Source organism: Danio rerio, chromosome 14, assembly GCF_049306965.1.
Source record: "Danio rerio strain Tuebingen ecotype United States chromosome 14, GRCz12tu, whole genome shotgun sequence".
Lineage (NCBI taxonomy): Eukaryota > Metazoa > Chordata > Actinopteri > Cypriniformes > Danionidae > Danio > Danio rerio.
Genome location: NC_133189.1, coordinates 16,486,455 through 16,506,192, shown reverse-complemented (window position 1 = coordinate 16,506,192; position 19,738 = coordinate 16,486,455). Strand labels below are relative to the sequence as shown.

At 35.3% G+C, this 19,738-nt stretch overlaps 1 protein-coding gene across 3 annotated transcripts in view; it reads right to left on the bottom strand.

Annotated features, from left to right (window-relative positions):
• Nucleotides 1-4,497, bottom strand: part of nlgn3a (neuroligin 3a) — a 310,046-nt gene extending 305,549 nt beyond the window's left edge. For all 3 annotated transcript variants that reach the window (XM_005157199.5, XM_021481038.2, XM_005157201.5), the window contains exon 1: nucleotides 4,211-4,497. The gene's annotated coding sequence lies outside the window, so the exon portion shown is untranslated. The remainder of the gene's footprint in view (nucleotides 1-4,210) is intronic.
• Nucleotides 4,498-19,738: the final 15,241 nt, after the last annotated feature.

The following is a 19,738-nucleotide window of genomic DNA, read 5'->3' as shown; positions in this document are numbered from 1 at the left end:
GTGGGGTTTAAAAGGATAAAGGTGACGTAAAAACTGTGTAAAACTGCATTTGCACCATTTTGTGGACACATGAAAAAGAGGTGTGTTGAGGTTCATTGATGATGTGTTGCTAATTTGACAATAAATAAATAAGTATATAAAAAATAAATAGCACCATTGATAAAAAAAAAAAAAAAAATTTTAAAAAGATGAAAAAAAGCTGCTCTAAAGTCAATGGCGCAAAATATTTTTATTATTTAAAGTGTATTATTGGGGGGAGGGTGTCGGGGTCTTTTGAAGCCGGCTCTGTTGTGTACAGTTTATTCATGACAATTTGTATTTATTTTTATAAATTTATTTAATTTATTTTATTATAAGCATATAGACGTATGCATAACCAAATGAGGCATAGGAGTAGGAAGTGTGTTTGTATGTAACTTTATGAACACACTCCGTTATTACTGTACATTTATTTGTTTGCTGGAAATTAAAACTGAATTAAGTAACAGCTATGAAACAAATCTTTGCAATTAACAAATTAAGGCTATGTAATGGATGTCTTCATGTCTCCACCATCATTTCCTTCATCCACGGTCGAAAGAACAGAGGCAGAATTGCTCAGAACATTAAGTATCAATATTTTATAACATATCAGTAAATTATGATCAATAAAATATTTTTCATATTATTACATTTTGCATTTCTTTTTTAAAGTAAATACATGGCATCAAATGCATTGTGATAATTAATGGGAAGTTTTATTTGGAATAGTGAGCTTTATTTTTATAATGTGATGTTTTTTATGACATTTTTATGACACACACATATATGAATTGTATTCTTTTTTTTTCAGTTTTGCATTTCAATTTAAATATATATATTGCATTTTTCCATTCCTTTTTTGCTCTCTGAGCTGGCTCTTTACATTTTAGAATGTATGTCCATGCACAATGTCCAGTCAGAGAGAATAGCTATATAGCTCAATAATGTTTAACCTGTATTTAATTTATACAGTGATGTTTATTTACAGCAGTGTTATATTTGATTATATTATTCCATTTTTGTACCTAAAAACTATTGTTAGATACATGAAAACCTGAAAACCACTGTTTATTTAAGTAATATCTTTGCTACATTGTATTCGTTTGTGCTTTTGCTTATAGTTTTTCAGGTTTCTATTTTTTTGACAGTTTACCTTTTTTTTTATATCATATCATACATCGAACTGTACATATCATACACCAAACTGTAAAAAGGGACCATAACTGTGATACGAACTGTAACATAAGCAATCTATACCACTGCAGAAAACAAGAAAATCTTTATAACATAATGCTGTCATTAGTATTTTACTGTTATATCAAACCAGGTAACCCATTCACGAAGTCTACTTTTTTGCCCTTCATCTCAACTGGACTATTGCCATCGGTCAGTGGAAATTACTCAGTAGACACCTGCTTCTGTGTTTCATGTTTGTCAGAAGACTAGGTAAAATAACAAATGAATTAATTAATTAATAACTAATAATAAATGCAGAAACTGGTTAAGAACTGAATGTGAACAAAAACAGATATCATGAAAAACTATGACAGCGTTGTGCTATAGAGATATTGTTTTCTGATTTTATAGTTCTGTTTTCATGCATGGCAATATTCCCATAATTAATTATATTTTAAATTGTGGTAACAATAAACAAAAACAAACCAAATTGCTAGCAACTTTGCTCAATTTCAAGACATATTTACCATAATAGGTCCTTGTTCATCAAACACTGGAAAAGGTAGCTGATTTTACAAATGCATTTTCATTCATCTTTAAATGCATTCTGCATTCTGGTAGTTAAACAACTATGACACTAATCCCAATCCAAACCATTAACAACACCTATTACACAAAGGAATGACAATATTGATGTTTAAAACCTACCAGTAGCCCTATCTTAAAATAAAATGAGTTAATTAGTTGTTTTTCCATTATCAAGGTTTATGTTAATCCAGACACATGTCTTACTTAACAAATCCTGACAAACAGCAGTAAAGCAGCATTTATCTTTCTGTAAATATTTTGAAAACAGTATAACTTCATTAAGAAGCCAAACCAAACTACTGATCTATCGAATAATATTAATGACTTTTTTTTAAATAGATGTTGTTATATTGTAATTTGTCTTAACCTTAAAGCCATTAAACAGGACTTGATATTATGCTTCATTCATTCATTCATTCATTTTTCTTTGGCTTAGTCTTTGACTTATCAGAGGTCACCACAGCGGAATGAACCACCAACTATTCCAGCATATGTTTTACGCAGCGGATGCCCTTCCAGCTGCAACCCAGTTCTGGGAAACACCCATACACTAGTATTCACACACACACACACACACACACACACACACACACATACATACATACATACATGATGCCCAATTTTGTTTACCCAATTCATCTATAACACATCTTCGGACTGTGGGGGAAAGCGGAGCAGCCAGAGGAAACCCACACAAACACAGGGAGAACATGCACATTCCACACAAAAACGCCAACTGGCCCAGTTGGGACTCAAACCAGCAACCTTCTTGTTGTGAGGCGAGAATGCAAACCACTGAGCCACTTACCCATTTGCCAGCAGGCTTAAAAAAATCTAAAGCATTTTTTTTTATAAAACATGTTTAGTTTTGTTTTAAATGATTTATTTATTCATTACAATATATTAATTGGAACGTTTTTATTAATTCAACTATTAAACTTGTTTCTTTAACTTAAAAGTTGAAATTGAAAAGACATAAGAACAATACAAAACCTGGATGTGTTATTCAGAATGGATTTAAATCAACTGTTACTTCAAACATACAGTGTACGTGGTCAAGATGCAAATAAAGAACAAATTCAAAAGCAAGACCGTGCATAATCCTTCAAGACACTAAATGCCAGAGCACATAAACTGGTTCTCTGCGTAAAAACACAAAGTAGCCTGAATGGCGGAGCAACAGAATTAGGCTTTCATTGGTGATGCCATCCACTTCCATGCTGCATTTGGCCAATCACAGTCACTTACTATAGGTTGTCGTGTATTCTCTCACTGTCACAAAGCCACAAACCTAACCCTAATTCAACTCTCACCCTTTTTGAAGTGAGAGCTGAAATATGCTTTTCACTGATAGTGAATGGTAACAGCAATCCATTTTAATACTATGCCTTTAGAGGCATTGCTTATTCACCAAATCACCATGACAACTCAGAGGCACATCTCTCTCTCCCTCTCTCTCCCTGCTTTGCAATTCACTCTATCATCTTGCAAATCGTTAACACTACAATTTGAGCTTGAAATTTGTAAACGTTTAAGAAAACTAGTATAATCAACTAAATATACACTTCCACTTATACAAATAGCACAATCACAGAGTATAAAATAAATAAATATCAGAGCACAAAAGGTGTAAAAAAAGTTAATTAACTACCCAAACATATGTTGTATGTGTGTGTGCATATTCGTAAGCTACTTATAATAATAAATTAAAACAGGAATTTTCAACATTATAATTAATCATAGTTTGATACAATCATAGTATGATATTAAAATAATGGACAATTCATTTACAACAATCTTAAAGTGTGAAGACATCTTTAGCCCAGTAAAAACGCAATAATCTGGTCATAACGGAGCCCAATAGCAATGAACGCAACATGGAAGATGCTCGGACTGATACACCATCTGTTAGCGAAGCTATGCAATAAAACTAAAATAAACCAAACCGTGCAGACTTCCTGCGTCTTTCGGGGTTGCAGACGGAATCCTGACGTCGGTAGTTGACCAATCAAAGATTTTTTTTATGCGAGCGGTGGGACGCAATAAAATAACAGTACAAGACTGCATTTACACGGTTTTATTATGGGCGTTCTAGCTTTGTCGCGTCGCTCGTTTGCAGTGCAGATGGGGTGTAACAAGTGCATGAGAGCATCATCTCCTGTTACTTTAACTGGTATGGCAGACTGTAGCCATAGTTCACTTCAACCTGCCTGCTTCGCTATTTCTGATATACAGCACATCTCCACAGCACAAACAAGGAACACTGAAGTTCACTAAACTGGTTAGTGAAAGGTCATCCTGACATAAGTCATATTGTGATAATAGATGTAATTAGGGGTTGTTCGTATGGTGAATAATAACGTATCTTATCAAACAACCATTATCCTCTAAAAATATACAAATACAAAAAAAAAAAAAAACTCACCTGCTCTCTAGAAATAGAAAATTCCCCATTCCTGGTATCCTGGTTCCCTCAAGAAAAAAAAAGAAAAAAAGAAAAAGAAAAAAAGCCTAAATTCGTGTGCGTTAATGTAATCCTTAGCAGTTGTTTTAATATTTCCTCCAGCGATTCTTCGCGCAATTACGATGACATTTTCCAGCGAACACGTCTCTCATCCTTTACACTCCAGTCACATTATCGTGTTTTTTCCTGCGTGTAAGATCCTGGTGCTCTGGTCCTGTGTGTTCGTGAGCTCCCCACACGAGCTTCACGAGTGCGCGCTGCGCGGACACGCTTGAGTGTTCGGGAACGCCGAGCACAGGCGCGGGTTACTAGGAAACCAAAAGCGCACACACATGCTGCATGCAGGAAGGGATGTGCGTAACACTGCATTCCAGGACATCTATAGAGAGCTTTGCTGTTGAATTATCTGAAATGCATTTTCATAAGATCAATGAGAAAATATAATCAAATAGTAAAACAGCAGTATCGCTGGGACTAGTTGATGTGTATTGGGTCAATAAGCTTTACCACAGAGATAGCCTAATTCAGATTCTGTACTGTTCAGAGATGTTCTACTATTATTATGGGAGATACGTGAGGCTCTCTAATACCCTTGGAGAAAGCTTGTGCCTTTCATAAGTTAACCAATCACATTGCAGCCTTGACATCCAGCGAATGGCCATTGGGTTTGTCAGTCATTTACTAAAAAATCCCAGCATGTGAAAACCAACCCAGGCTCATTATTGATACATACCCCTGTGCTCACACAAAAACGTGCAAATTAGCACCAAAAGTGGCACACCCAAATGCATATGTTATAGAAAAATATTAAATACAAACTTTTAAAAAAAGATGAAGTCTCAAGAGAAGCAAAAAAAAAAAAAGCCAAAGATCTTGTTAAAATTTTGTAGGTTGTCAAATTTTTTCAATATTTTGCTTGAATCTAATTGTATTATTTTTGAATATGTTTAGTGACTAAAATGTGATTTTACTATACATATATATATATATATATATATATATATATATATATATATATATATATATATATATATATATATATATATATATATAAATAAATCTGTTTTGTTTAAATGCACCAAAATACGCTGCCTATATTCACTGAGAAATGGATTAAAATATTCATTTTCAAATTGGGGTGTACTCAATTATGCTGAGCACTGTGAATATATATGTATACATATATAGTAATCAATGTCAATGAAGTATATAGTTCTTCTCTCAGTAAAGATTAAATATAAAGATCACTGATGAACAACCTTTCCCACTGTCTGCTTGGACCACTACTGATAAGTGTTTCTCTGTTGTGTTGGGAGAGGCAGAGTTTGCTTGCATCATGAGCATTGTGGTTCCCAACAGACTGGGAGTCATCACATTCCAGGCCTTACATTTAAATATATGTTTAAATGGTTCTATTTAGTACCTTTTTGGTGCTATATAGCACTTACATTGTTAAAATCTGTTAATTTTATGGAAAAATACCAGCAGCTGTGGTTGCTGAATTTTTCAGTAGAAAATGCAAAAGTTTTAATGGATATTAATTTTAAAGTTTCATAACATTAATATTGTGAGCATATTGGTATTAAGTACTGTTATAACTTAGTTCACAAAAAACAAAGTCATGCATTAACGTGTGACTGCAATTAGCGACAGATTTTCACTGCCTTAGTAACTACAGAGTTACCTTTAAATAAATGATGCAGCATAACCTCATATATTCTAAGTTCATCTTGGACTTGAACACAAATACTACTATCTTGCACAATGGTGACACAAATAAAGTTTTACAGTATTTTGCCATTATTTTTCTTGATTTTACGGAAAAAAATACTAGCAGCTGTGCTTGCCAGTAATCTACTGTTTTTAACTTTTTACATTCGTAAATTCAATCACAGAATGTTAAAAATACATTCCATTCTGAGTGTGTATTTTTCATCAAACCAATTTAACCCCTTAAATTCCAGAGCAAAATCCTCACTAGGTGTCTTCACTAGAGAGGGTTGAACACTAAGGCAGTAATGAAGTCAATGAGATAATTTAGTTTCTTATTAAAGGAAAATTGAGAATTATTGAAGTTTATTATTAAGTTTTTCCTCAATGTACACACAGAAACACAGTACCCCATATTAAAAGAAAAACACATAATTGTTGACATGTTGACCAACTGACAGAATTGAAGGAATTGAAGAGGATCTGGTAGAGGAATGGTAGAGGATTCTCAAATTTAGGTGTCAAAAGGGTACTAAATACTGGAGAAAACAACGTCTGAAAAATTAGGACTATGTGATTTCAGTTTTTCTTTTTCTTTTTTTAAATCTGCTAAATTGTCAAAAATTCTTAGTGTCATACATCAAGGGAAGAAAAATATAGTTTTAGCAAATGGTTAAAATTATCCCACAACTGAAATAAAGTAAAATTCACTGGGCCTTTGACTTCACTAATATGTATTTTGTAAATTTTGGAAACTGAAAATAGATCAATCCAAACATATTATTTAAGGTTAAACGTGTCTATTAAAATAATAAAGCCTATTTGTGCCTGTTGCTCAGTTTACTCAAAAACACAATCAATTCTGCCTTGTGCGAATCATGAAACATTGATTGGTTGGATGCAGCCAAGTGATCAGAGTTAGAATGACTGGGGAACCAAAATGCAAATATTAATTTCATTTGGATCTGAATGGCTTCTATAGTTTCCTAGTTAAAACAGTAATTCAATAATTGAATGAGAAGCTTCCATAGGCCATGCATGCAAACACAACTGTTCAAGAAAAGGGAGATTGAGAATCCTAATAGTGCAATCTTTAATCACCAAAGTGGAGCATTTCCAGGGGGTGAAGTGGTTAGTGGGTAAGAAGGTATGCCAAAAGGGATACCAAGGGATTTTACTTTTTCAAAAGCTGCACAAAGCTACAGAAAAGCAATTCATTACAGTACACACATCCCAGTGTTAAAGCATTTTACTTTGCAATGCATTTTCACAGAGGTTCTGTGTAACAAGTGCTCATAGCATAACACAATCCCTCTTCCTTCTTCTAAAAAGAGAAATTAGAGCAATAGATCCCTAGTGTTTTTCTTCCCCCCTTCAGAGTATGTTTAATGACAGCTGGGAATTTGCTTCGACCCAGCCCCTTTACAGAGAAAGCTAATTAGCAGGTTTCCTCCTGTCTATGGTGCCACCAGATGGATTCCCAGAACGCAACCTGCCAATGTCAGTGAGCAGGGCTTTGCGGGTGCACTGTAAAAAAAAAAAAAATAATAATAATCATAATAATATGGGCAACACTTGATTTTGATGGTCCATTTAAGTATTAGTAAACTGTCTGCTTAATATCCATCAATACCAGTGATGTGCGAAGACTCATATTTACAAATATATGCACCCAATCAAGTTATCTTCCGTCCTGTCCTTTGAAGGAAGCCAATTAGTCCAATTTTGAGAATTTTTGAGCTAGGATAATATATCTGCAATTTATGCAGTCAGTCAGAGCAAAACATAAAATAACAGACTCCTATTGAACTCTACTACATGGAAGAAGAGCTGAACATGAATTACCGTGAGCTCACTGTCTTATCTCATGCCTTTTTAGTGTGGCTTTATGTCAGATCCTGACACTAAATACATTATATGCATATGTGAAATCCATTATCTATCATATGCAAAATGAGGACATATAATAAAAATTGTCTACAATCTGTAAAAACATTTTAATAAAGCATTACATTGGTAGCATACACCGAGGGCATATCATACACCCGGCGTAATAAGGCGCAAGATGTGTTTCTATGACGTGTTTTCAGACCAGCGCATCACTAATTTTACTGTTTTCCAGCACATTGTTTAAATAGCAAATCCATTTGCACTACTTTGTGGACTCATTGGTGTTTTGGTCTAGATAAGAGGCGTGTTAAGGCGCATTGTTGGCGCATTACTATTTTGAGGAACTAAAATAGACTGCAGAATAAACCAGCTGAGAGCACGTCTAAAGTGCGTTAGTTGTGCGCCTCGCTTACACATTGCTTAATACACACAGAATGTACAGCAATACATAAATACATTTACAAATGAAAAAGAATTAAAGGAATAATTTATTACAAAAAATATTATTTTCTACATAAATATAAAAACCAATGCCTTCATGCCTTCTTTATCTCTGGGTGCTTTTTCAGTTTATTCATGACAATTTGCTTTTGTATAATGTTATTAGTAGTAGTAGTAGTATTTATTATATGCATGTTTATGTTTGTTTTATTAAAAACAAGCTTAGATTTGCCCACCTGTTTGGTTTTGGAACATATGGGGCACAACGTGTATTTGCTGTTCATTTATTTGTTTGCTGGAAATTAGAACTGAGCCGGGACTTAAATCATTAACCGTCTTGCAGTGAGAAAACAATGCTTACTGCCAACGTGCATGTCATACTATTAAATTAATTATTTAATTATTATTTTGAAGTTTAGCAAAAACAAATTTCATCAAAGAAGTATATATCTGAGAAGAACCTTAGAAAAACACACATCACAACATTTCAAGGACAGAATAGTGGTCAGTGTATAGTGTTGGCGCAGTGGGTAGCACAATCACCTTACAGCAGAAAAGGTCACTGGTTATTTATATATACACCTTCTTGGGATCAAAGTTGTGTTTAGGTATTCATAAAAAGTTGTTAAAGTCTGACACAACTGTGATCCGCTTATAAGACTAGTAGAAAAAACACTGGTCAACAACAACTTCAGAAATTGAATACTGTAAAATATACTGAAAGTGGTGGCCAATGAAGAGATCCATTTTGAGTTGAATCTACTGGCTGTCAATGTGAGGCAATAGTTTTTTATGTAAGGATTTTTATGTCTGTGTTCTTGGTAGATGTTAGTAAGTTTCAGAGAGGAAGGAGAGGAAAACATGTACCAATTTCAGAAAGTATGATAGTTTGAGATTGTTGCTACTTTAAAAAAAAAAAAAAACTTATATTGTTACAATACTGTTTAAAAAAATATTGATACTGTTTTTGAAACATTACGTAACACTACTGTTATTAAAAAAGATACTTGCACTACTTTTTTGTGAAAAGACATTGTTACACTGCTGTTTTTGAAACAAACTTATATGGTTAAAATATTGTTTTAACATTGTATTTGACAATTTACACATTGTTCACTACTGATTTTTAACATAAAGACTATCACACAAGTTAGCACTATCACCTAACCTAGAAGGTTGATGGTTTGCGTCCTGGCTGGGCTAGTTGGCATTTCTGTGTAGAGTTTGCATGTTTTCCACGTGTTTGCGTGGGTTCCTCTGGGTGCTCCGGTTTCCCCCACATTTCATGCACTATGGGTAAATTGAATAAACTAAATTTTCCATAGTGTGTGTGTGTGTGTGTGTGTGTGTGTATGCTCGTGCATGTGTGCGTGCGTGAATGCGTGAATGAGTTTGTATGGGTTTTTCCTAGTACTGGGTTGCGGTGGGAAGGACATTTGCTGGGTAAAACAACTGCTGGAATAGTTGGTGGCTCATGTGACAACCTCTGAAATAGAGACTAAGCTGAAGGAGAATAAAAAAATGTTACATTACTTTGTGAAAAACATGGTATTGTGTTTAAAAAACAAAAACTCTTACACTGTGACTACTAAAATATATTGGTAAAACAAAATTATAATGGTTAAATACTGTTAAAAATTCTAAAACATTGTTTTAAAACAACTTTCTGAAACACAAAGACGTTTGCATTATTTTAAAATAATGAAAAATAAAAAAAAGAACTGCTTTAAGTTCCAGGAAGTTTTAAAATAAATGTTGTGGTATATGACATTTAATATAAAGTTTTTTTTAAATATATTTCTGAAACACTAAGACATGTATTGACTTATTCCTAGACAGAGAAAATAAATTTGAATGTATTAACTCTTAGACAAGTTTCTGAAAATGATTTACCCTAATGGGACAAAGTCAGTTATAAATGTCTGCAACTAAAACAAAGATCAAAACAAAAATTATAGAAAATGATTTTAAAATGAAATACACTAGAAATAAATATTAGTGATATTTTTTAGATGTTATTTCATAGTTAGTGCATTACAGTGCATTAATGATAAAATATAAATAAAGCAAAATATGAATGTGAATACTGCATTAGTGAATATTAAACTATGATTAATAAATGATGTATGAGTATGATGAAAACTATGCAAAGTATGCCCAATATATATATATATATATATATATATATATATATATATATATATATATATATATATATATATATATATATATATAAATTAATTATTTAACTAATATTAATTACTGCAAATATTTGTCAGCCTGAAAACATTATCCAGTACCTTCATAGTCCTTCAGGAACTATTTGTTCAGTATTTTTTACAGTTAAAAAGCAAAATTGTGCTGATTGTGTTACTATTATGGTGTTTTTGATTCAAACCTTACAGGTTTCATGTCTTTCTTTAACATTTTTTTAAAAATATTTATATTCACATAATAGATACATTGTGATTTACTCAACACAATTTTTACCATAGTGTTGTAAGAATAAGCATCTTCAGGAGGCAATATCCTTTTTTGCACAGAATTTACTACTGTTTTGAAGGTTGGTAAAGGTTAGTTTCAGTGCCACTGTGCCAGTGATGCAAAGTCATTGCTGGACAACGGGATGTGCAAAGGGCTCTAATGTGACTTGGTTTGTATGCATAAAGTTAAATTCGTCCCCCTGTAGCTCAACTGGTAGGGCATGACATTAAAGCCAAGCTTTTGGGTTTGATTCCAGCGAAACACGTATATGTCTGTATCAAATAAACATGCCAATTTGAATAAAATCATCTGCAACACACACACATGCATATGCATAAAGGAATAATTGGAAATGGCCAAAAACACAGAAATAATATTTGACTTTGATCTATTTAAATAGAAAATAATGCACAACCAAAGTGTAATAACCACCTCTTTTTGCAAACAATTTAACAAACCAAAATCTATTATTCTGCTGTTTTTTGGTTTGCACACCTACATATATTGTTAGGAAGTAATTTTTCCAAAGTTGTTGTAGGCCGTTAAGAGGTTTGACATAACTGAAAATATTTTGGCAAAGTGATGTGTAATCGTATTGTGGTCAAGACCTTTTAAAGACAACAATAAATGTATGTTCATTAAAAATTAATTGCACATCTTTAATTTTTACCAGTAAGAATCAACTATTCATCAGCCCCCAATGAATAAATGAATGAATAAGTCAATTAATCAGTGTTCTATATAAGTTTAAGACCATAAAATATATCATACTTATTATTATACATTCTTATGCTTGTATGGTTGTCAAAAATGTAAATTGTCACTCTTAAATAAGTTGCAGTGATTGGTTGGGAGTTCTTACAAAATATAATGAATAGCCAAACTTATGGACCATGTTTTCCTTATAAGCACCATGTAATGAAAACAAGACTTTTTTTTTTCAGCATAACTCTTAAGTGCCTGAAAAGGAAAAAAAAAAGAAGAAAACACGTAAGATCTGATTAGCTGAGAACATGTAAACTGATACTCTTTAAAGAATTAATCATCTAGTAATGTAAACTTAAAATAATAAAACTAATTTCAGTGTCTGAAAATTGTGCAACACATTTTGATATTTAAAGTGAACTGTCTGGTAGGGCCAATAGGGCCATGCCCTTGTAGTAAGAGAGTCACCTATCAGACTGCAAGTCATGCATTTAAAAGTGGCTGTCAGGCTGCCTGGGATGCATCATTTTCCAATAATATCCAGCTGCAGAACAACACATGTTTCAGGACACACAATGCCAGCCACACGATCTAGACTTCCAAGTGGGAGAGACTTTCATCTATATAGGTTACAGATGCAGTTACTGAGAATGTATTTTGTTACTCCCATATTGAATGGACAGTTGCAACATAATTTGTGAACAATTGTACGGCTCATCCACCCTTGCAAACATTATGGGGATTTACATCATTTTGCACTATGGGGGTTATTAAAGGATCATCGTCAATAGAGCTACTACCAAGACTATGCTGCTTTGTTACTGTGATTTGGAGGCAGCTTCTACATCAAGCTGGTGGCTGAGGCCCCATTTACACTATTACGTTTTAGTTTTAAAACAGTGTTTTAGAATAAAAACGGTCTGCATCCACAACGGCGTTTCACCCAGCGGTTCGAAACAACTCTCCGTCCACACTATACCGCAAAATTGGTGAAGTTTGTTCCTTGCCACTGTCGCCACTGGCTTGCATGGTTTGGGACTTGTGGAGCTGCGCATTGACAGATTTGCTCTTTAGTGTTTGGACACTCAAAAGTGAAAATTAACCCACACTAAACTAAACTTAAACTCTGAAAACTGGACTGACATTGTTTTAACTTACTATAATCTTCTATGTTAAGCTACTAAGCGCTATAGACTAAACATGAATTGAATATATCGCTGAAAACACATATCACTTGACCACATATACACTCTGGCATGCACTGCAGCGATAAGAGCTGTGCATGACACGTTGGACTATTTATCAAGGATCCACCGCTTGATCATATCTCACTATATTTGTTAAACGTAATATTTAATTAATCTTGTCTATATCTATTGAGATATTGCCCAACTTTAGTCTTTTGAATCTATTTCTTGTTCTCAGGTAACGTGTTTTGCCTTGTCTGAGTGCAAAAATAAGGTAATATATATATATTTTTTTCATAATATCATCTATTTAAATATATTACATTGATGTAACCATGTACACAGATTCTGCACATTTGACTGATTACTTGTCTTTATTTCCTAAAATTTATAAATTTATTGTACATTATAATTTTATAATGGTCGTTATTTATTATTAAAACTGATATTCAGCAAAAGAGAGGGTACGTTTCCTATTTTTCTTTTTGTGTTGTAAATATGCTTACAATGAAGATGACGGTGTAACACCTGGGTTGACTACAGGAAGGCATAAGATCGCATGATTATCAAAACACGAAGATTTTCTTGATAAACACATTGGCTGACCACAGGAAGGACGTATGGTGAAACCAGACATCAACTTAGAATACCAGACAAAGACTGAATGATACTAAGGGGTATAAAATAACGTTCATTCCACTGTTGCGACCCCAGATTAATAAATGGACTAAGCCGACAAGAAAATTAATGAATGAGTTATATAATATAATATAATATAATATAATATAATATAATATAATATAATATAATATAATATAATATAATATAATAAAACTTATGCAATCTGCACTCCAAAATAAAAGTACAAAGACTGCCACCTGGTGGTTCAAAGTGAAAATTTGTGGATATTAACTTTTTAGATGTTTTGACAGCTAATATGCAGGTGATTTGATGTTTCCCAAAAGTTGCAGACACCTTTACCGATATCAAAATGCTTTTTTGATGCAAAATTAATGTATACAGTTATTCCTTACGCAGATTTAAAAAAGAAAAAAACATTAAAAAAATCTCCTCTAAATGCAGAACTAAATACACGCATTGAAATACATGATGAATACTCTTGACACATAAAAGTGTAAAGCCTGCAGCTCACAACAAATGTGAGAAGTTATTGTGTATCATAATAAACAAACCGTTTACTGCTAATTTTATGTAATTTTGCTCATATGGATAATTTAATATTAATCAGATTATGTCATAATGCTGCTGTGCCGTCAGCCAATCGTTGCATTGCTGATCAGGATTTCGAGGATCGATAGATCTGTCCTTTACAACGCACGCAGATCTCAGATCAGTTCATCCAGACATTTTAACTTGATTTGCGAACTTGTTTGAAGAACCAAATTAGCCAGAGATCCGTTATCAAGTTTAAATATGTAGCTACATGATGCCTCAATTTTTTTGGTGTCTGTTAAGTTGCTATTATCACAATGAAAATAGGCAGTTTCTTATATCATGTTTTCATTTCATTGTTAAGAAAGTGAAACAAAGTAGCCAGAGTGATGGGATTGAGGTTATAAAGTATACTGTTCTCTTTGAATATTTACCCGATGTATTCTCTAGAGTTTGTTTTCCATATCAAACTTCAAACTATCAAACAAGTCTAACCTTATAAGGAGAGGATGCAAGACTTAACTTTATGTAGGCTATATAATATTTAGAAAAATATTGCCCCAATCAGATAGCAGCCTCTTCAGCGTTTTCAAACAGCTCTGTTTTCAATGCTTGAAAACTCCAGGGTAGTGTGGACGGATGGCGTAACAGTAGCAAAACTCACATTTTAAACTAAAACGTATTAGTGTAAATGGGGCCTGAGATCATTGTGTGAATGTTTGTTCTCAACATTTTAATGGAGATTGGAGGATTTTATTAATATAGTTTTTTTGTGCTTGGACTTTGTTTCTTTTAGTTGTATATTTATTCATATGGTTATGTTTGTGCTAGTGTTGACTTTTTGTTTTTTTTTCCCCTATAATTTTTTTAAAGGGGGGGTCCAGAATGGAATTTTAAGGCTTGGTTGTGAAGCAAAGCAATGTGTGCTCATGTTTCACTTGAAGGAAATCGCGTTATTTTTTCATATATCTCACTTTGATTATACTGAGCTACTCAGCTAACATGAAAACGACTGTCAAGTTTCCTCGTTCCTCTGAAAGGCCCGCCCTTAAGTGACTTTGATTGGTCATCGTCATAATGTGCTGCTATTTGTGGATCGGCTCCACGTCACGCCCGTAAAAGCATGCGCTTTTCTGCTGTGTAAACAATCAGTCAACCCCCTGCCTGCTCTCTAAAATAAAATCTGATAAGTGTCTGTAACGAGTAAAAACGGGGTGCGGCTCCTTTAAGAGTGTTTGCCATTGTGTGTGCATCTATGTGTGTGTGTGTGAATGCGTGTGTGTGTGTGTGAGTGAATGTGTGAACTTTCTGTAACAAGGACATGTGCACTGGAGTTTTTTTTTTTCTTTTTCTTTGATGCTTGGATAAAGTTATTTTCTGTAATATGTTGTGACAGAAGAATAAAGTGGGATGTTACCTGTGTGAGCCTTGATTTATTTTTCTACTGCTATCACGAGTCGGGTGAGCTATCCTGTATTTTTATTAACTCTATGCGTTACACAACATCTTTCACATATATACAGAATATGCAGGTGTAAGTAATATGAATCATCCACATATCTTTTGCAACTTCATTATCTGAGATGTGAAACACATGGAAAAGCTGCCTGAAGACAATCAATGAAGTCGCGCACACACATAAGAGACACAAACGTACTGGTGGAGTGTGTGTGTGTTTATAGCAGTTTGACTGATAAATATGAATTTGTAGCTAAATTGTTTGCCTGCAAAGCAGCATTTCCCATTATTTACATCGTTGCTACAGCATACCGTTAACGCTAGACACTGTACATGTCATGATCAACTTTAACAAATAAAAACACTTACAAGTTGTAGCTCACAGCCTCTGCTTTGAGAAGATTTTAGCCGAATCCAGCACTGAACTGGGAGAGATTCTGGAAGCTGTTTTGTCAAATATATATATTCAATATTTAATATTGAACTGTTAGCACTTCTTTCTTTGAGCCGTGTCCTTTGGAAGCCCAAATACAGAAACAGACGAAGCTCTGGGGAAACAGCAGTGTTTGGACGCATTTTTAGCTTCATCTCTGCTATAACGTTACAGTGCCTCTGGCCATGGCCCTTAGCTGCGCAGATTGTGTGCGCAGTAAGCAAACCTTTGTGATCTCACAGGGGGCAGAAGTATTTTTGTATTCCCCGAAATTCATTAATTGTAGGCTTTGCTAAGCTAAATTTGTAAAAACCAAGGTCTCCCTTTGCATTGAACTTAGAACTTTTTACATTCAGAGATGTTTTTTATGTTCACACAGCTACATTACACATCAACTAAAGTTTAAAATATGATATCATAGTGGACCACCCCTTTAATTAGTGGTTTTGCATTATTTGCTTTTGATAATTGTTGTTTATTTTTGTGATGCGTTTGTAATGCAAGTGTGTGCAGACATCCCAAGTCTCCCGGAAGTTGCCGGAGTATCGCTGAAATGCATAGACACTCCCGGATGCCCGCAAATAAATGATAATCTCCCGGAATTCGCTAGTCTCCTGCCCGGTCCTTAGATATGTTGCACACCCCTCTCTCCACTGCATCCCTACTTACTCTTCAGGTACGTCTCGCGCAACTCATCCCCACCGTTCTTCAGGTACGTCGCGCGCAACTCACACCCACCACTCTTCAAGTACGTCTCGTGCGCACATGCCCCCTTCACATATACGTTCAAGCACCCACTAATCCGCTACCTCACGCAAATCAACTCTGTATCCCCCGGAAATGACTTTTTCCAACTTGGGATGTCTGGTGTGTGGGAGTGTGTGTGTGTGCTTAGTGTTAATTACATAAGTTCCCAATGTTGTTACACACGCTCTCTTGTCTATTCTAAACAAGCTATGATGACTTTCACTATAGTATTTTAGCATGGATGTATACCTGACCGGTGAGCCGTCTGACAAAAGAGTTCCCTTCTGGATCAAATCAGCAGGATGCCTGACTTTCACTGCAGTTTAGCAGTTTTACTTTAACTCATGAACATTTCATTCATGCCCTGTGACAAACTGGGATATTAGATGCAAATAAGGAGTAAGGATTGGTGATAGTGTTATGGAATTTAATAAGACATCGCCAAATGGAAAGCAAAAAAAATTCTACATTTTGGGATATGTGGGTGTTTGTGTGTGTGTGCTGTCCTTTACTGCCAGCCGCGTGTGTGGATCTTGTTGGAAAATATGGTTGAAAGTCCTACATGATGGTAATCTTGTTGTTACAAAAGGGAAATGTAATGTCTATTTCTGACAATAAGTTCTGACAAAAAACCAGGCCATCTATCTGTTCGATAATGAGAGAGTCTGCATGTACACATTTATCACCATCAGAAGAGTAGCAAAGCTCCCAGCAAGGGCAATTATCAGATAGACTCACAGCTTTAACTCTCCAGCATTCCTAGGAACAGAAGTTCTAGACTCTCCCACCTGCAAAGCCTCCATCTGTTGCCTCTCCACCCTACTTGCTTCTAAAGTGAAGTGAGCCTCAAGTATGGTTTTACCCATACTCAAAATTGGTCCTCTGCTTTTAAAAGCCATTCTAGAGCGCACACACATTTTGAGTGTGTAAGCGCACACACACACACAGACGCATACACACACACATACACACACACACACACACACACACACACACACACACACACAGTGATGATACGCCAAGAGCAGTGAGCAGCTATTGCTTCCAGTGCACAAGGAGCATGTAAAGATGCCAAGTCTCTCCATAATATTAAACCTTAAGAACTGTTATGGAACTCCACATGAGACAAGACCACGAGAATGGCCAGACAGTAAAACAATAAACCTTCTAATCTGAGAAGAAGATCAGCAAGGAAACCTGTTGTTCGGGCTTCCCTCTTTGCACTGGACTTTACCTTCTCCACCAAAGTACCTCCACACAGAATAGCTTTTAATATGGTGTATCTTGGTGCTCTATATTCATGTTTGTTGTCATTTTATATGTCTCTGTGTGATTGGTATAGTGGTCTTAATTCCACTGTTATATTTTACAATCTCCATTTCACGAGTTCACACTTGCAGTCGTTTAAGTATAAGGCGTATTTGGCGTGCTGTCCGGGGAGAGGGCTCTAAGCTTGGGGAGACACCCCAACACCCAAGAGTAGTTGGGATTCGAGCGAAGTATCTAGCCCGGCCCCAGAACACTCCCCCCCGGGAATGTAATGCTTAAGAGGTGAGACGTTGGGGTGGTGGAGGGATGCTAAAGTCGTGAGATGCTGCAGGTAAGACAGCTTTGGTGTATATATAGGGGTTTGTTCAAGAACTGATTTGATAATAGAATAATTGTCAATGGCGTATTCGATACTGAAACTTCTGCGCATGCTCCTCCTGAAATTTGAAGATGAGAGAAAGTTGTAACTATCTTTGAATAAAAAATGACCGACTGCGCTACCCTGGGAGTTACCCAGGGAAATAACTCTATTAGAAAAGGCACATAGGTTCGTTTCCCTCAAAAAGGCAGAGACGTAGGTAATTACAAAAGTACAAAAATATTTATTTTGATAAAATGTAAAGATGTACTGGTTTTTAAAAACAGCTCACAAACTCCCACTTCATATCATTAAATAAAAGAAAAACAATGACAAAAAAATCTACAAAAAAATCAAAGGTTCCCACTGACTGGATACAAGTAGACTGACTTTACCCCAGCACACGCACACACCATAGTGCACTCGAATCACACTATCAAGCACTCAGTGTCCCACAGCACACGGTAAAGAAGCACCACCACCAATTGGAAAAAAACAGTCATCCACCAGGAAAAGGCCTCAGTTCCTGCAATGGTGAACAGTCATCCAGCCACACCAGCCCAGAAAAATGCCACAGCCACACAATGCACTATAACAACGCCAAAAGGAAAACTTAACGTTGGCCCATTCTAACAAATGAAAAATCATTACTTGAACTAGCACAATGCCTCTACCTGTAGCCACGAAGACGGATACCCAAACGAAGTGCAGAGTTGGACGTGACGCATCCCAAGGAACAACCAATCAGGCTTTAAAAAGGCAGTGATTGGATGATGCCAATGTCAATCAGCTGTGCCGCAACATCACATTTTGGTTGATGCCAATATCAATCAGCTGCACTACACCATCTTATTCACATCAGTTAATTTGGGGTTTGACTTTGAGAAGGTCTTTGCCAGATACTCCACTCCAGGGAAAATGGTCTTCACATCAACTCATTACCAGGCAAAGGTTTTGGTGAAGCGTTTATTGTCTTGAATTTATGGTGATTTGAGTATTTACGAGCAAGGTGCAGAAGTGTCTGGGGGATTCTGTTTAGCCAGGATACCCCGTTGCAGTCTCTTAGCTCTGCAATGTACTTCTACACAGTCAGGTGTCTCACACACACTCATAAATGAGTCTTTGGGTAATTGATGTTGTAGAATCTGAATTGGCTTTTTTTGTTTAATTATGTGAATTGGAATGGAAAGTCTTTGCCTGACAAAGGGTGTTAGGGTGTTAGTATGTGGAAAAAACATACTATGCGAAACTAGGCCTTATTTGCAGCATGTGTGGCATGTGTATGTGGGGTATTTAGGCTCCCATCTCTGCCACATATTTGTCAAAACATATGTTTAAGGATCAGCGGATCAGGACCAGAAAAATATGAGGGGACTTTAGCCAGTGCTTACTGTGCCCTACTTTGGCAAAACAGGACCAAATAGACTTTAAGATAACTGGACCACATTTTATTAAACCTATGCAGTCTAATTTAGGCTCACCCACATTAGCCCGATAATATCCAGCTGCAGACCACACGATCTAGGCAGGCGTGGACCATACGTGGTTACAACGTATGTTAATGTTATTAACGTCTTCTCTGACCTTGTCATCTGTATATTTTTATATGTTAATAAATACTGTCCACAATAGAC